The sequence below is a fragment of the Eucalyptus grandis genome, chromosome 11, assembly GCF_016545825.1.
Source record: "Eucalyptus grandis isolate ANBG69807.140 chromosome 11, ASM1654582v1, whole genome shotgun sequence".
NCBI classification, from domain to species: Eukaryota; Viridiplantae; Streptophyta; class Magnoliopsida; order Myrtales; family Myrtaceae; genus Eucalyptus; species Eucalyptus grandis.
In genome coordinates, this window is record NC_052622.1 from 28,475,268 (window position 1) to 28,489,946 (window position 14,679).

A 14,679-nucleotide genomic window follows, 5' to 3' on the forward strand; every position below is an offset into this window, starting at 1 on the left:
GAAATGAATAATGAATGACGATATAATATTTTTAACAAGTTTTTCATGGCCACTTGTTGACAAAATCTTTTGTTGATGTTAAATTTCTAAAACCTTTAAGGATTGCGCATATTGACACCTATTTATTTAGAATTTTTTGATGACTTCTTAGAATTTATATCTCCATCGTGCTATCACTTATTAATTCTTCAGTTACGTGATAATTTTCATCAAATGGTTGTAACTTGTAAGTGACGGTACCTTACACTCATCAATCATTCCAAGATGATTGTAATTTTTAGGTGGTCATTGTAACTTCAGCTGAATGATAAGGGCGTATTTGGTCGCCCTAATAAAAGAGGAATAAGATATATGTTTTTAATTTACTGTGTTTAGAGGGACAGTCTTACTGGGACAAGTCCAGATAAGTCCAGATAAAGTCTTGATAAGTCTTACTGTGTTTCAAAAAGATTTTAAATCTAAAATGATTTTGTGTAAAGTTCCACTATCAAATTAATATCGCACAACAATTTTGACACTTTTGGTGTCCTTTTTTCCTTAGAAGTTTTATTAGGTTTAACAGTAATCTTATGAACGAATTCATCTGTGGTTTAAAACATTCATAATTTGAATTCGCACAAAGTTATATTTAACATTAAATAATCCTAATCAAATTGTACATCCTTCACTTTTCATCCGATTATCGTATGATTAGTTCACTAGTTACTACAACTTCGGGCCATGGTGACTCGGACAACTGCAGGATAACGCAGGGCTGGATCTGATAATGATGCTCATGAATTGCTGATAGGTCTTTCCTCATTCACCTATCTCACCTCTAACATCAAAGTCACGACAGTCAATGAATCTTTAAATTAATATCTAACGTAAATATAAATATTCAATCAATGTTTACCTTCCACATAAGTGCCCCTCTCCGTTCAGAAGACAAATTAGGTAACCGAAAGTAATCAAAATTACTGGGAATTTCAAAAAAAAAGAAAAAGAAATCATTTAATAGGCTAACTAAATGCAGTTTGATGTTGTCTTTAACGCATCATTCTTACATGAACGCATTTATAGTTTTTCAATTTTTAGGGAAGTTTCCAGGGAAGATCCGGGGGAGTCCGTCCAAATTACCCCACTATATAAATATATCTGTGTTATATATCTGTGTGTGTACTGAAATAATAGATGAATATTGGGCACACTAGTCCGGAATGAGAAGGAGGTACCGTTTTCTCTAGGATCGGCACAAGGAAGAAAGCCCATAAGCTTACAATAAATTAACATTTTTCCTAAGATCATTGTCATGAAATATCCTTAGGAAAAAAATTTATTTGGAACAATTTCATACACATAGTGTCCTTCGGATGAAATTTTATTAGCTATAGGTTATTTTCTTATGACGTGCATTCTTTAGGGTTTTCAAAAATATTTTCATCGAACAAATCAACATGACAACTCGTGTCATCGCTACATCATATAGAAGAGCGGACAGAAATTAAGGTATTCGATCGAATACCTAATTGGTGTTTTTATACTACTATGTGGACTTATACCTTTTCATATTACATCTCATTTCCTTGAAGCGTTCTCGCAATTTAAATAAATATTTCTGCTCTTTCTTCTTCATCTAATCATTTTCATGAGATCAGTTCTATAATGGAGATCAATTCGTTTTCAGTATTGATAGAGAAGTTGTTTATTGTTTGGGGGAATATTGACATGGGGATTGGAAGGGCTAGGGTTAGGAGTGAAGTAGGTTGGTTAGTTGGTCAATGCGTAAGTGAGGTTTGAATAACTAAAAGGGTCTCTCTCTCTCTCTCTCTCGGGATCCATATGACCATCAACTACCCTTTTGAGGAGAGATCAACTAACTTTGTCCTCTCAAGAGGATAAGTCAATGGCCAGAAGATTAGATAAATCATTCCGAGGGGCGAGGAGCTACCAGCTCTGCGACAAACCTATCCACGACTGAGCATTGAAGTTTCAATGAAGAAAACTTTTAGGAGAGATTTAGAGAGGTAAGACAAGAAGAGTAGAGAGACAGAGAAGAACATTGGAAGAATGAAACTCAGCCTCGGGAAAATTATTTAATTAGTCATAAATCTATTGTATGGATGCAATTTAGTTATAAATTTTTCATTTTTGTAAATTTAGTCTTCAACATTTACATGAAATTTTAATATAGTCAATCTAACCATTTTTTGTTGGAAATCGTTGACGTGGTGGCATGCCATATAAGGTGGTAGCGGTGACTAGATAAATCATATTAGTGATTTCAGACGAAAATTGATTGGAATGACTATATTAAAATTTCACACAAAGGTTTAGGATAAATTGATAAAATTGAAAAGTTTATAACTGAATTGGAATTCATACAATAGGTTTAAGACCGATTAGATCCCCCCCTACGCAGGCCCCCGTGGGGTCCCGTCGACCGGTTTATCCTACGATGAATGGTAGCAACAAATGGGAAAATTCATGACTAGTCGCAGTTTTTGGTTTAATCTCAGCATGAACTCTACATGATGCAAACAACTCGACAAATTAGAATGGACATCGATCAGCACGCAATGGAATCAAGTCTACGATGGATGCACATTATGAACATGAATGGAAGAAGGACACTAGAGTGCTAAAAGTTGTGTACGATGCTTACTTTATTACCAATTTTTTTTAATCACTTTAAGTGCCAAATTTTTAGGAAAACAATATTTTCAATGCCAACTCCTATTTATTTCACCAGAAATCTAAAATGACTTTTTTTTTTTTTTTTTAAGTTTCTTAAGTTGATGTGGCTCACCGAAGGGACTGGTCAAGATTTAAACCGCGTTATGTTGTCTGCCAGGTTTCCCCCAAATAAAAACTCTAAATCTCCAAATTGAAAGATAAACCTAGATTTGAAACTCTAACCCACCAACCGACCAAAATTCACACATTAATTCAGTTAAAAGTTTGATTAAATGGAGGGTAGGGGCTTCACCAGCAGCTCAAAGTCGTTGAGGGAATTAATAATATCAAATAATATTGTTCTAAAAGCTTAAGTTATTAGCTGTAATTCGGTTAATAACTCAATTTTGCAAATAATGGGCATGAAACAACTCAAAGTCATTGAGGGAATGAACAATACTTAACAATACTGTTCTAAAAGCTTAAGCTGTTAGATGAACCTAACAATACTATTCTAAAAGCTCAAGTTGTTATATGAAGGCTCAATTATTCTATCATTCTCCCTTATACTTAGTTTGGTCTTTTTTTTTTACCTAGTATTATTAAGTGGACACATTTAATTTGTGAGGCAAATGAGGCCTAATAAGATTTGAACTCAAGAGTTCTAACTTTACATGTGAGATTTTGTGGACAATCCTAAAAGTTTAAGTTGTAGTGGCACCCAAAATTATCCTTATTGTCACGTGCTAGCCATGAGGGCAAAAATAAGAGTGACACACCCCATTTGTTTGTGAAAGCTCAGGACATCTAGCGTTTGTAAGGGTATTTGAACAAAGCGTCGACAGGATTCTAGACAAATATACTTGAGTTGACAGCAAGATCGTAATGCTAGCATCGCATTAGAGCAACACATCAGACTTGGAGTTTAAGTGGAACTAGCATTAGAGCTCAAGCAAAAATAACTATTGTACGAAATGTGCATAAAAATGAGGACTGTTACTTACTTGATGAACAAGTCGTGCGAGCATTATCTATAAGTAAAGAAACAGTTGCTTATGGATTGCTAAGAAGAAAAGAAAAATGTGGGGGATGTTAAGAATGGCACTCAAGGAGAAGTAACCGACTGATGGTTACTAGTTTGCCTTTCAAATACCGCAACCTGTTCAACGAAGAGAAGCTCCCGCGGTCGAACAATACAACAACTATCTTTATTATTATTATTTTTTACTTCATCACATTTTAGCTGTAGTTTTCAAGATTCTCGTCATCGATTAAATTTCAGCATGTCCTTATTCGGTTTAGCATCGTCAATTGAATTCCGATGTTGTTCCACAAGCTTAGCATCGTCGATTAAATCATGCAGGAGAAGTACGCCATGCTAATTCTAGTGTTGTGTTTCTTATCCAAGGGTATTGTTGTTGATGAAATTCCAGCTATATGCCTAAAACAAACCGTGTCATAAATTAAATTTAAGTATAGATTGAGTGTTAAGTGTATGCTATCTATCTACTTGTGTTCAGATTAAATCGTTGATTAAATTTTGGTTTAATTTGTAACCGGAAGCTGTTGGTCCTTGAGTCATCTGGGTATCAACCGTCAGGGTTGTATATACAAGTCGAGAATAAAATTTATCCTTGCATTTAACATTCTCTTTTTGGATTCAACACAAAATTTGAGTCTCTGCATCGCTTGGTAAAAGATTTTTTGTGGGAAACAAAGCAAAACATCTTTTTATACCATAAACCCGAAGTCGAATTAGCTTGAATAGCGCCATTATCGAACAAACATTGATGGCTAAGAACAATGCATGAGTTGAGTCATCATTAGCTCAGCTTCTTGTCGCGACTCGATTTTGCCACCCTCTATCCCTCCATTGCGAGGAGAAGAAGGGGGAAATGTCAAATTTAAGGGTACTTCATCACGAGAGTTTCCTCATGGCTTGTGTTTTGAAAGACGTCATCACCTCGCCTTTCGGGTCAAGCCTTTCATGAGCTACTCCCTCCACGAGATCGTGAGTTCTCCTAAACTCATACCCCGCGTGATAGCGGAGTGTTGCAACCCGTACCAACATGGGTGACACACCTCAAGAGAGGAGGTCCGATGTGAATATCAGATTTAAGGATACCTTTACCATTGTAGCTCTCTCGATAGCATCATTTCATCCTTTGGGGAACTGCCACATCGAGTATGCTAAACCATGGTGAGTTTCATCGAAACTCGTACTTTGCGTGATGCGTTCATTTATATAGTCTAGTTGTTTATGACAACCTATAAATAAGACGAAATTCGCCACTAGCCTCGTTTTTTGGGGTAAGCTAGAAACCCAATTGAGGGTCGGGAGTGTTCCCTCGATTCCTACGCAACCAGATATCTAGATCTGGGGATTTGGGTTACGCCAATATCTTTATTAGCGCCCTTTTGGTTCTTAAACAGTATGTTATGTTTACCTAACGTGTCTATGCATTTCTTCTTACATTTTCAGGATCTTTAATCCTAAACTAAGTGATCATGTGTAAGTAAACAATCAAGGAAAGTTGTAAATCTACCATGGAATCCTAGAAAATATAAAAGAGAAACACAATTGAAAAAGATAAGAGAAAGAGAGGACCCATAACTCGTTGGAGTTTATACAACAAAAAGAACCCGAGACATATGTAAGGGAAATGAATAGTACATGATTATAGTCGGAATGGACATCGACCTCCATAGTCTTCGCGTTTTCTCCATTTTTGGGATCCTAATCTAAACCCAGTCTAAGAAATCTATAACTACATACATACAATGGAAAGAGACAAGCATATATGTCAAAACAATCAAAAGCACAACTTCATGTCAAGATCAATCATTTAAAAAAAGTTTAGTGCGAAAATCAAATTCTTGGGCCTCGGGGCCTTGTCTTTCATGCGTGGGTCCTACTAAGACACCTACCCAATTCATTTTTATGACTTATAGCCATTATCAACCAATTGTGTTCTCGCATGGCCAATAACATTTATAAGTCTCCTAACCCAGTGATCTATGTGATCCTAGGGTTTTCCCTCGATATCATGCATCGACCCAACCTACCATTCATCTAAAAGTCATATGCATTGTATAAATAAACATGCATGCAGGTCTTTTGGACCTTGTTTCTCAACCAATCAAATAGATAAGTGAGCCGCTATCTGATCACTTATCACCAAAGGCATGCGCCAATTACAAACACAGACGTTTCTAATGAATGGCGTGATTACATGTGATATTTCAAAGACATCTTTCAAAATTATCCATGAAAAGTTTTGAGACAAAGTGATGTCTCAGCTATGAAAGGCATTTACTTGCCAAGGCTAGCCCGGTTGTCGCATAAATGCATTCACAAGCATCACAAGCATTTTGAATATAGTGCAAACCATGACTTTTCTTAATGTCAAATAAAATTTTAAAGAGGTTTGGAAATATTTAGGATTAAGGAACATCTAGCCTATGGAACACATTCAATTGCCTAGGCTAGCTCAGGGCTCGTATAAATGCACTCACAAGCGCCGCATGTGTTTTGAATATGGTTCAAACCACATTTCCTTAAGCCAAATCGAGCTTTGAGGAAGAACTTTATAACCAATTGTTTTTAGGGAAACATCACATGTACCAAAGCATTTTTAAATTAGATTTGAAAAAACGATTCATCGAAAATCATTCAACAATGAATATTGAGGTATTTAGAGCAACTTTCATGAAGATGGAATGACCTAGGTTCATGCACAAACTAACCTAGAAAGTTTATCTAAACAATCACAATCATGTTCATATCAGAAAGTTTCGGAACAAGCATGTAAAGACAGCAAAATTGGCCAATACTTAATGACAATTTGCCGATAAAAAAATTCCCTAACACGCATGGCATGATAATGAACAACTTTTGTGAAGAAATTTTTCCTAAATAAGTTACACATGATTTTACAAAAATCAGACAACAAGCAATAGCATGTTAGAAAATTGTCAAAATAGCTCGACATTCAGTCAATATCACAAGGATTTGTCCCATCAAAACAAGTTAAAAAATCACAAAATTTTCACACAACATAGCCAACATGTTTTAAAATAAGTTTCATTAAGAAGCCAAGTACATAATTCTAATAGAAAAAATGGAACAAAAATATCAAAGGTCTGTCCAAACAGGGGTCCGAATTCGATCCCATGTCTAGATTCTAATTTAAATTTTCAAAAATGGAAAGTGGTCCAAACGATGAACGATTTATGTGAAATCAATGGCATTGAAAACCTCTAAGTGTGCTTTATGACTTCCTAGAAGGGTTCGAGTCCAAACTAGGTCAATTAGGTACTTCAAGATCAAGATCTCTAAAGGTGCACATGTTGATGACTAAAAACCAGAACACAAACATGCATTGGTAGATCTCAAAATCATTCAAGTAATGCATAAATGGCATGAAAAAATTGCATGCCACATAGAATAGGATGTGAAAAACAATTGGAATGATCATCTAACCCTAAATCGGCATGAGAAGATGTCATACAATTCGATGATAATACAAGATGACTCAAGATTCATGATGAAATGCTTGAGAGTTTCTTGGTGAACATATGCTCTTGCAGCACAAATTTAACATGCAAAATGACACTCAAATGCAATTACGTAAATATTTACTCAAACCTTGTAACATGTGGTTTGATTGTCAAGAAGAAATAATCACAAAATTTAGTCTCTAAATGTCTCAAACAAGCATGGTAATATGCATATATGACAAGATTTCATTTCAGCATTAACTTCACCGAACGTGAATGATTTCAAGCATCTCAAGACGTGCAAAAATCCTATGAAAAATCCTATATATAAAACATGCAATGATGAACATTTCTCATTAGAGTTTGAAATTTAAATGTGATTGCATGAATCACAGTAAAAATGACAAAACAGAAATTCACATTTAGACCATGTACTGATGCAACACAATTTAACCTTAACTCATGCAATTGACTCACTTGCCAATGTCAAGACTTTGTAAAGCATGCATCAATTGAATATATGTATCATGTATTTCAACTTTCAAGAAAGATTTGAGACCAAATAAGCACATTTGTAGACTCAATTTTATCAAAATAGAATCCATATCAATGTAGGGCAAACTATCTTATGTTCAAATCTAAGTGATTTTGACCTAGTTAAACATGTCTAAAAATTTTGAGCAAAATCTAAAACATGTTTCACACTAATATGAGCAACTTTCATGACAAAAAGTTCTCCCATAAATCAATATATAGATTAGTAAAAAAATAACAAAATCATAGATTGGCACGAAACAAACTGACCTAGGCTTGAATATGAGTAGATTTAAAGATTTGACCTAGTTAAACACATTCAAAAATCACAAAAAAATTACAGAACATGCACAAGATGATTTGGAACAAAACTCATGAAGGTAAGATTGTCCAAAATCATTATAAGAGCTATACAAAAATAATAAAATCTCATTTCGGAACAAGAACATAACAAAAAATCCTCTTAAACTATTGTAGAATTGCTCATCTTCAGAGGTATTTTTTGAGGGTCAAATGACACTCGATTGGGGTGTGCAAGCTATGAATTCTAAGCTTGTGATGTGTATTATCTAAGCCTAAGAGGACTCGAGTTGAAACAAGGTCATTTTGGTCCTCGTTTTGGCCAAAACAATAGATCAGTCTTAAGGCTATGAAATTGTAGATTTAAGCAAAATCAAGCACAATCATTCAAGTTCATTATTCAAAAGCACTCAATTGTAGTAAAACATTCTCCAATTCCATCATCTAGTATTTAATGATTATGTATTTACTTGAAATTGAACCCTAGCCTTGGCCGGCTAATCTAGCCTCGCTTCATAGGGTTCAAGATTGAGAAATTACATTTTATCGTGGTTTAGTCGATTTTGATCAAAATCAATCAAGTTTTTGCCAAAACTTCGATCAAACATTCACAAACCACTAAGGAATAGATCCATAGGCAAGGAACAACTTTAAGAGGTGGCTAAACCACCTGTAGCAAAGGAAAATAGCAGATAGAAGATGATCTGAAGATCAGATCGGATCAGATTTAGTAGTAGGAATGCCGCTAGTAGGGGTTGGAACTGGCGGCAATGGCTTCGTTAAAGAAGAATCCGGTCGAATTGGTGGAGAGAGAGAGAGAGAGAGAGAGAGAGAGAGAGAGAGAGAGAGAGAGAGAGAGAGAGAGGAAAATTCATGCAAAATTAAACCCCCTAAAATGGAGGGAAAATTTGCCTTAAATACTCCCAAAATTAAGCAATCTCAGCTGTCGATTCGATCCAACAGTCGAAATTTTGATCCAACAGTCGAAATTTTGATCCAACAGTTGAAATTTTGATTCAATGATCAAAAATCAATTTCGAAGGCTCCATCATGATCTCAAGGTGTCGGATAATTGATCTAATGGTTTGATTTTCAAAAACTCGAGTAAAAATCAAGAATTGCGTCGAAACGTGCAATTAGAGGTTAATTTGCAATTTGATGAAATTCGAGTATAAATCTATAAAATTTCGAGAAATTGAAAGTGCAAATGTGAAATTGACATTGAGAGTATTTTAGAATTGGTTGCCGAAGGTCAAGAACCGGCCGGTAAGGGGTTGAACCGGCTAGCCCCGCCGATGGCCGGTCAAACTAGTCACACCGGTTTAGTCTAGTTTGGTTGGTTTTTTTATCAGTTCTTGACTAGTTTGATTCGGTTTCGGTTGTTTTGTCCACTTGGGATCCTTGTGGGTCTAAAATTTATGCAATTTGTGTGGCATCCCAAAATTCAAGTCATCCTCTAGAGGGAATTAAAGCCAATAATTAGGTAATGAAATTACCTATGGTTTATGTTTTAGCCATTAGTTTTCTTAAGGTTATGTGTTATATGCTTGTGTTCATGAATTTTTAAATTAGAACTATAGGATAAATTAATGAGAATAATCTATGCTTGGCTATGCACCTCATAAAATTAAATTGCTATAAATAAAATGTTACAAGACTTTGGCCATGTGGATTTTTAAAATTTAAAATTTATAGGAGAAAGTATAAAAGGGAAAAAATTTAATTTTAAATTAGGTTGGGCCTTAGGCCCATTGGCCTAAGCTTTAGTAGGCCAAGCTGGTCGGCCCAATTAGGCCCACGGATGGGGCTGCTGTCGCCGTCCCATTGAGGCCCATGAAGTGGCGTCGACCGTGAGAGGAGGGGGGAGGAATGGCCGGCCCATTTGCTGGCCCAATTGCTCCCAAAGCCCAAGCCCATGCATGTGTCATGACAAGTGGCACAAAGGAAGATGGCATGCATTGGCCAATTGGGGAGGCAAGCTAATGATGAGGTTTAGGGGAAATAAAAGAGAGAGAGAGAGAGGGGTGGCCGGTTGTTCGGCCAAGAGAGAAAGGGAGAGAGAGAGAGAACCGTGCGAGAGAGAGGGAGAGAGTGTGGCCGAGAGAGGAGAAGCCGAGAGGGAAAGGAAGGCGTCGCCGCCGCACGCCGCCCGCTCGTCCACCGTGTGCCGCCCGTTCGCCGCCGTGTGCTCGTTGCTAGCTCGGTCTTTGATCTCTTCATGAAAGTTGTAGCTGACATCTTAAACTACAACATAATAAAATTTGGTGCAAAATGATGAAGATTTAAGGGGTTAAACTCATTCTACGGAGATGCTAGATCTGGAATGTTTTCGCATGAACCGCCTGACCCATAATCTTGTGAGAGATTTCATGCATGTTTTGAGTTCGATTTTGACTTTTATTTCTTCATGAAAGTTGTAGCCAACATCTTAAAATATAACATACTAAAATTTGGTGCAAAATTATGGAGATTTGTGGGGTCAAACTCTCATCCTACGGAGACACCAGATCTGGAACGATTTCACTGACCTTTCGGTGGATTTGTGGTTGCATGTTGATTTTTACTAAGAATCTCTTTTCGACTTATTCATCAAACTTGTAGAGAACATCTTGAAGTTTAACATAATTAAATTTGAAGCAAAATGAACAAGTGTAGCCTAGTGAATCAACTTACTCTTGAAAACCGTAGATCTGGAGACGCGGTACAGGTTACCCGAGACTTCATGGACCTATATGGAGACTGTCCTTTGGAAATTTGACTTAGACCTCTCATGAAAGTTGTAGGGGACATCTTGAAGTAAAACATATCCAAATTTCAGAGGAAAAGAAGAAGTATAAGTGGAAAAAAACTCAGTATTTCGGAGAACCATGCACTGGACGTTTTGGTATTAGATCCAGAAGATTCGTGTGACTGTAGAAAATAATATAAAAATAATTTTGCTTAGAATTCTTCATGAAAAATCTACCTTAGTGTCTTGGTTATAACCTGGTAAAATTTCATAATTTTTGGAGGTCGTTTGAATATTTTAATCAAATTATTTCGGAAACTGAGCATTATGTTTTTATCCGAAATTACATGCTGTATTTGTGTGAATTATAATTTTGTGTGAAATTTTATTGGCCTTATGTTTTTCATGAAATTATTACCCTATTGTCTTGTCTATCACTAGCCTTAATTTCATGATTTTTGAAAATCATATGGATATTAATTTAAATATTTTTCGAAAATGGTACAAGCTGGAATTTAAATAAATTAAAAAAAAGGCATGATAAATGGACTATTTTAAATTGTATGAATTCCATGAATTTTATCTTTATGGATGATTGTACCTTGATGCATGTATGATGATGACTGATAATGCATGTATAGATGGAAGAATGAAAGTGATTTTATTTGCCTTTGCATCATGTGCCTACTAAGTGAGACCTAAATTGGTAAACATGATCAATGATAAATGAGGAATCTGTTTGTGGTGGATGATAATGCCCTGGGAGTATTAGGATGCCCGGGATGGGGGGTGCCGGATGCCCGGAATGTATAGAGATACATAGCCGGATGGCCCTGGGAGTGTCAGGATGCTCGGAATGGTTGGGTGCCGGAAGCCTCGGAGGTCTTTGCCCGAGGGGATGCCTCGTGATGCCAATTGGGATGCGAGATGCCCGGAATGTAGGGGTGCCGAATGCCCGGTGGCCTTAAGTGGCTGAATGCCGGAGGTTTTTCTTGCGATGCTAGGATGGGGTGCGAGTGTAAAGTATGGGATGAAATTGATGATCTCGAGAAAGAATGATGTGGTGATCGAATTGAAAGTTAAAAGTGGAAATTGAATCATGCATACATGACATGATATGATGATGATCACCTATGGCATGATGATGATGTATGACATGATATGATGATGATCACCTATGGCATGATGATGATGCATGATATGATATGATGATGATCACCTATGGCATGAGGATGATATATGATATGATATAATGATGATCACCTATGGCATGATGATAATGTATAATATGATATGATGATGATAACCTATGACATGACGACATGTATGTGTTATGATTGTGATGAAGATGTATGATGGTATATGCATAGCTTCGAGGTAAGTCTGCTTGGATGCATTATTAACATGTATGATGTTGTGCTTATATTGCATGTTGCAATGAGTGGTTATTGGATTTCTTTACCTGCTGAGTGGTTGTACTCACCCCTTCGGGGACCAACATTTTAGATTAGTAGCATGCCGCTCCCTGTTGTCATGCGGGGCGTATTTTACGGCCTACCTTCGGATGTAGAGGTTGAGTGCGAGGAGTTTGACTGTCCTTCTGTTCCTGGTCTTACGTATATTCGAGTGCGCTGTTTAGTTATGTACGATGTGGGCCTGGCTGGGGGCCTGTTGTCCAGGAGTTCATATCCGTCCATGTTCGACGTAATGGAGCGATGCGTGGGATGCTGCCGCCGCCACCGCCTGATGCATCGGGATGGGTGTGAGGGCCTGTGCGTGTCAAGTAGGAGCTGAAACTAGTGATGGGGGATCTTACACGTGAGTTGTAGTGGGTTGATTGTTTCTTTTTGGGGTTTTAGGCCGAGTATGGCTGAGCTCTGGCCTTTCTTTTGATGTACCGACCCAAGGAAACCCATCTTGAAAATATGTAAATAAAGTGTCACGGCTGTCTTTTATTATGATGTTTAGTGGTGTGCAATTGTATCATGATTGTTGGAGGGAGAGATGGCGATGTTATATTTTGCTTCCGCTAATGAGTCGCGTTGGGACCGTTTTAAAAAAAAAAAAGTGTCCATGATTTTACGACGCTTCTTATAAGAGATTTTAATTAGGTGTAACGTCAGGTGCCTGTGGCGACTCTAGGTGGTTCGGGGTGTCACAATTTGGTCAATAAAAATGAATTTTATCCTTTTAAAGAAGAAATTGGCTAATTAAGATACAATTAAGCTAATCAAACCTTATGAAGGTGATCTAGGGGTCTTTTATTGACTAATTAAATAATTATTGTGAAAAAAAACCAGTCAAAACCATGGGTGCTTTGAAATGGGCCTAAAAGGTTTAAATGGTAAAATTTACAATTCCATGGACTAAATTGCAAATTAACTAAAATTGAACTCAATTAGTGTCACGATTGCTCTATCTAATGAACTACCCATGCATAAGATCGCTTATCACATTCAAATTGACCTTAAATTGAAACGCTCGGGCTTATATCAAAAATGAATCTAGGCTTTATATTAAAATTAGACCCATATTTATGAAATTAAACCATAACCATGAATGGGTCAATTCGAATTTTGATAATTGAAGCTTAATTGCTTGATTTTCTTATGCTCAGGAGGATAAAATTCTTCAAATTGATAAGTTCTGATGTGAATTTCTTAAAATCAATTTCGAATTTGGACTTATCTTAAGGAAATAAGTGAGAAAAAATCGTTCATTTGTAAGTTATGAATGATTGATTTTGGTCCCCTAACTAGGACTCAAAATGGCAATTCGCATTTTGGCACGATAAATCGCAAAATTAAATGCACATAAGGATTTAAAATAGTCCATAAACCAAATGTCAAAGAAGGAATTACACATAATTATGACTAGAATAAAAGTAATTTTATTTTTAGTTGATTTAGAACCTAAAACTGAAAAATTCAGAATTCAATGTTCTTGATCGAATTTTATGAAATTTTCGACACAAAAATCAAATTGACATTAAAATAAATATTTTTGTGGATTTTTGATTTTTTAAATTTTTTTAGTCAAAGGTTTAATAAAAAATCAACCATTTAGTTGACATTTCCTAAAATGTTGATTATTTTTAGTCAATTTCTTGAATTTTTGAGAAATTGATTCGATAAAAGTGAAATTAAGGCCAAATGGAAATTTTTGCATAAAAAGTCAATTTTTGACTCGGAGTTGACTTTTTGTCAAAGGTTGACCAAAAGTCAATCCGAAAGTCAACTGTTTGACTTTTTGGGTTTTTCTTGAAAATGAACTAGAAGTTGATTAAAAACAATAATGCAAAAGAAAGAAATGAAAAAAACGACACTTTTTTTTTTTTTTTTGCTGAGAAATGAGGCTCCGTTGCGATTAGAAACCAAAAAAATCGATTTTTACTTTTTCATAATGCGTTGACTAAAAATTATGTGTCAACACTTCCTTAGTATGAAACCACAAATTGAGTTCACGAGGGAGGAGCTGATGTTTTGAGGCAGCGTGTGGAAGAAAGAACACATGTAGATCTTGTTGGTGTTTGTTTCAATAAACAAGCATACGTGTATGTTGCGACCTGATCTCGTCGCCCTCGAATTTCTCATCATCACAAGGAGAGAAAATGGGGGAAATGTTAGGTTTATGGGTACATGATCATGAGGATTCTCTCATGGCTCGCGTTCCAAAAGACGTCATCACTTCGCCTTTTGGATCAAGCCTCTTGTGAGTTCCCTCCACAAGATCGCAAGCTCTCCCAAGCTCGTACCCTGCGTGATAGCGGAGTGTCATGATCCATACCCACACGGGTGACACACCTTAGAAGAAGGTGTCAAGTGTGGATATTGGATTTAAGGATACCTTTACCATGGTAATCATCTTGACAGTACACCTTGCCCGTAAGGATGACATCATTTCATCCTTTGGGGTACTCCCATATCGAGTATGCTAAATCATGGTGAGTTTCATCGAAACTC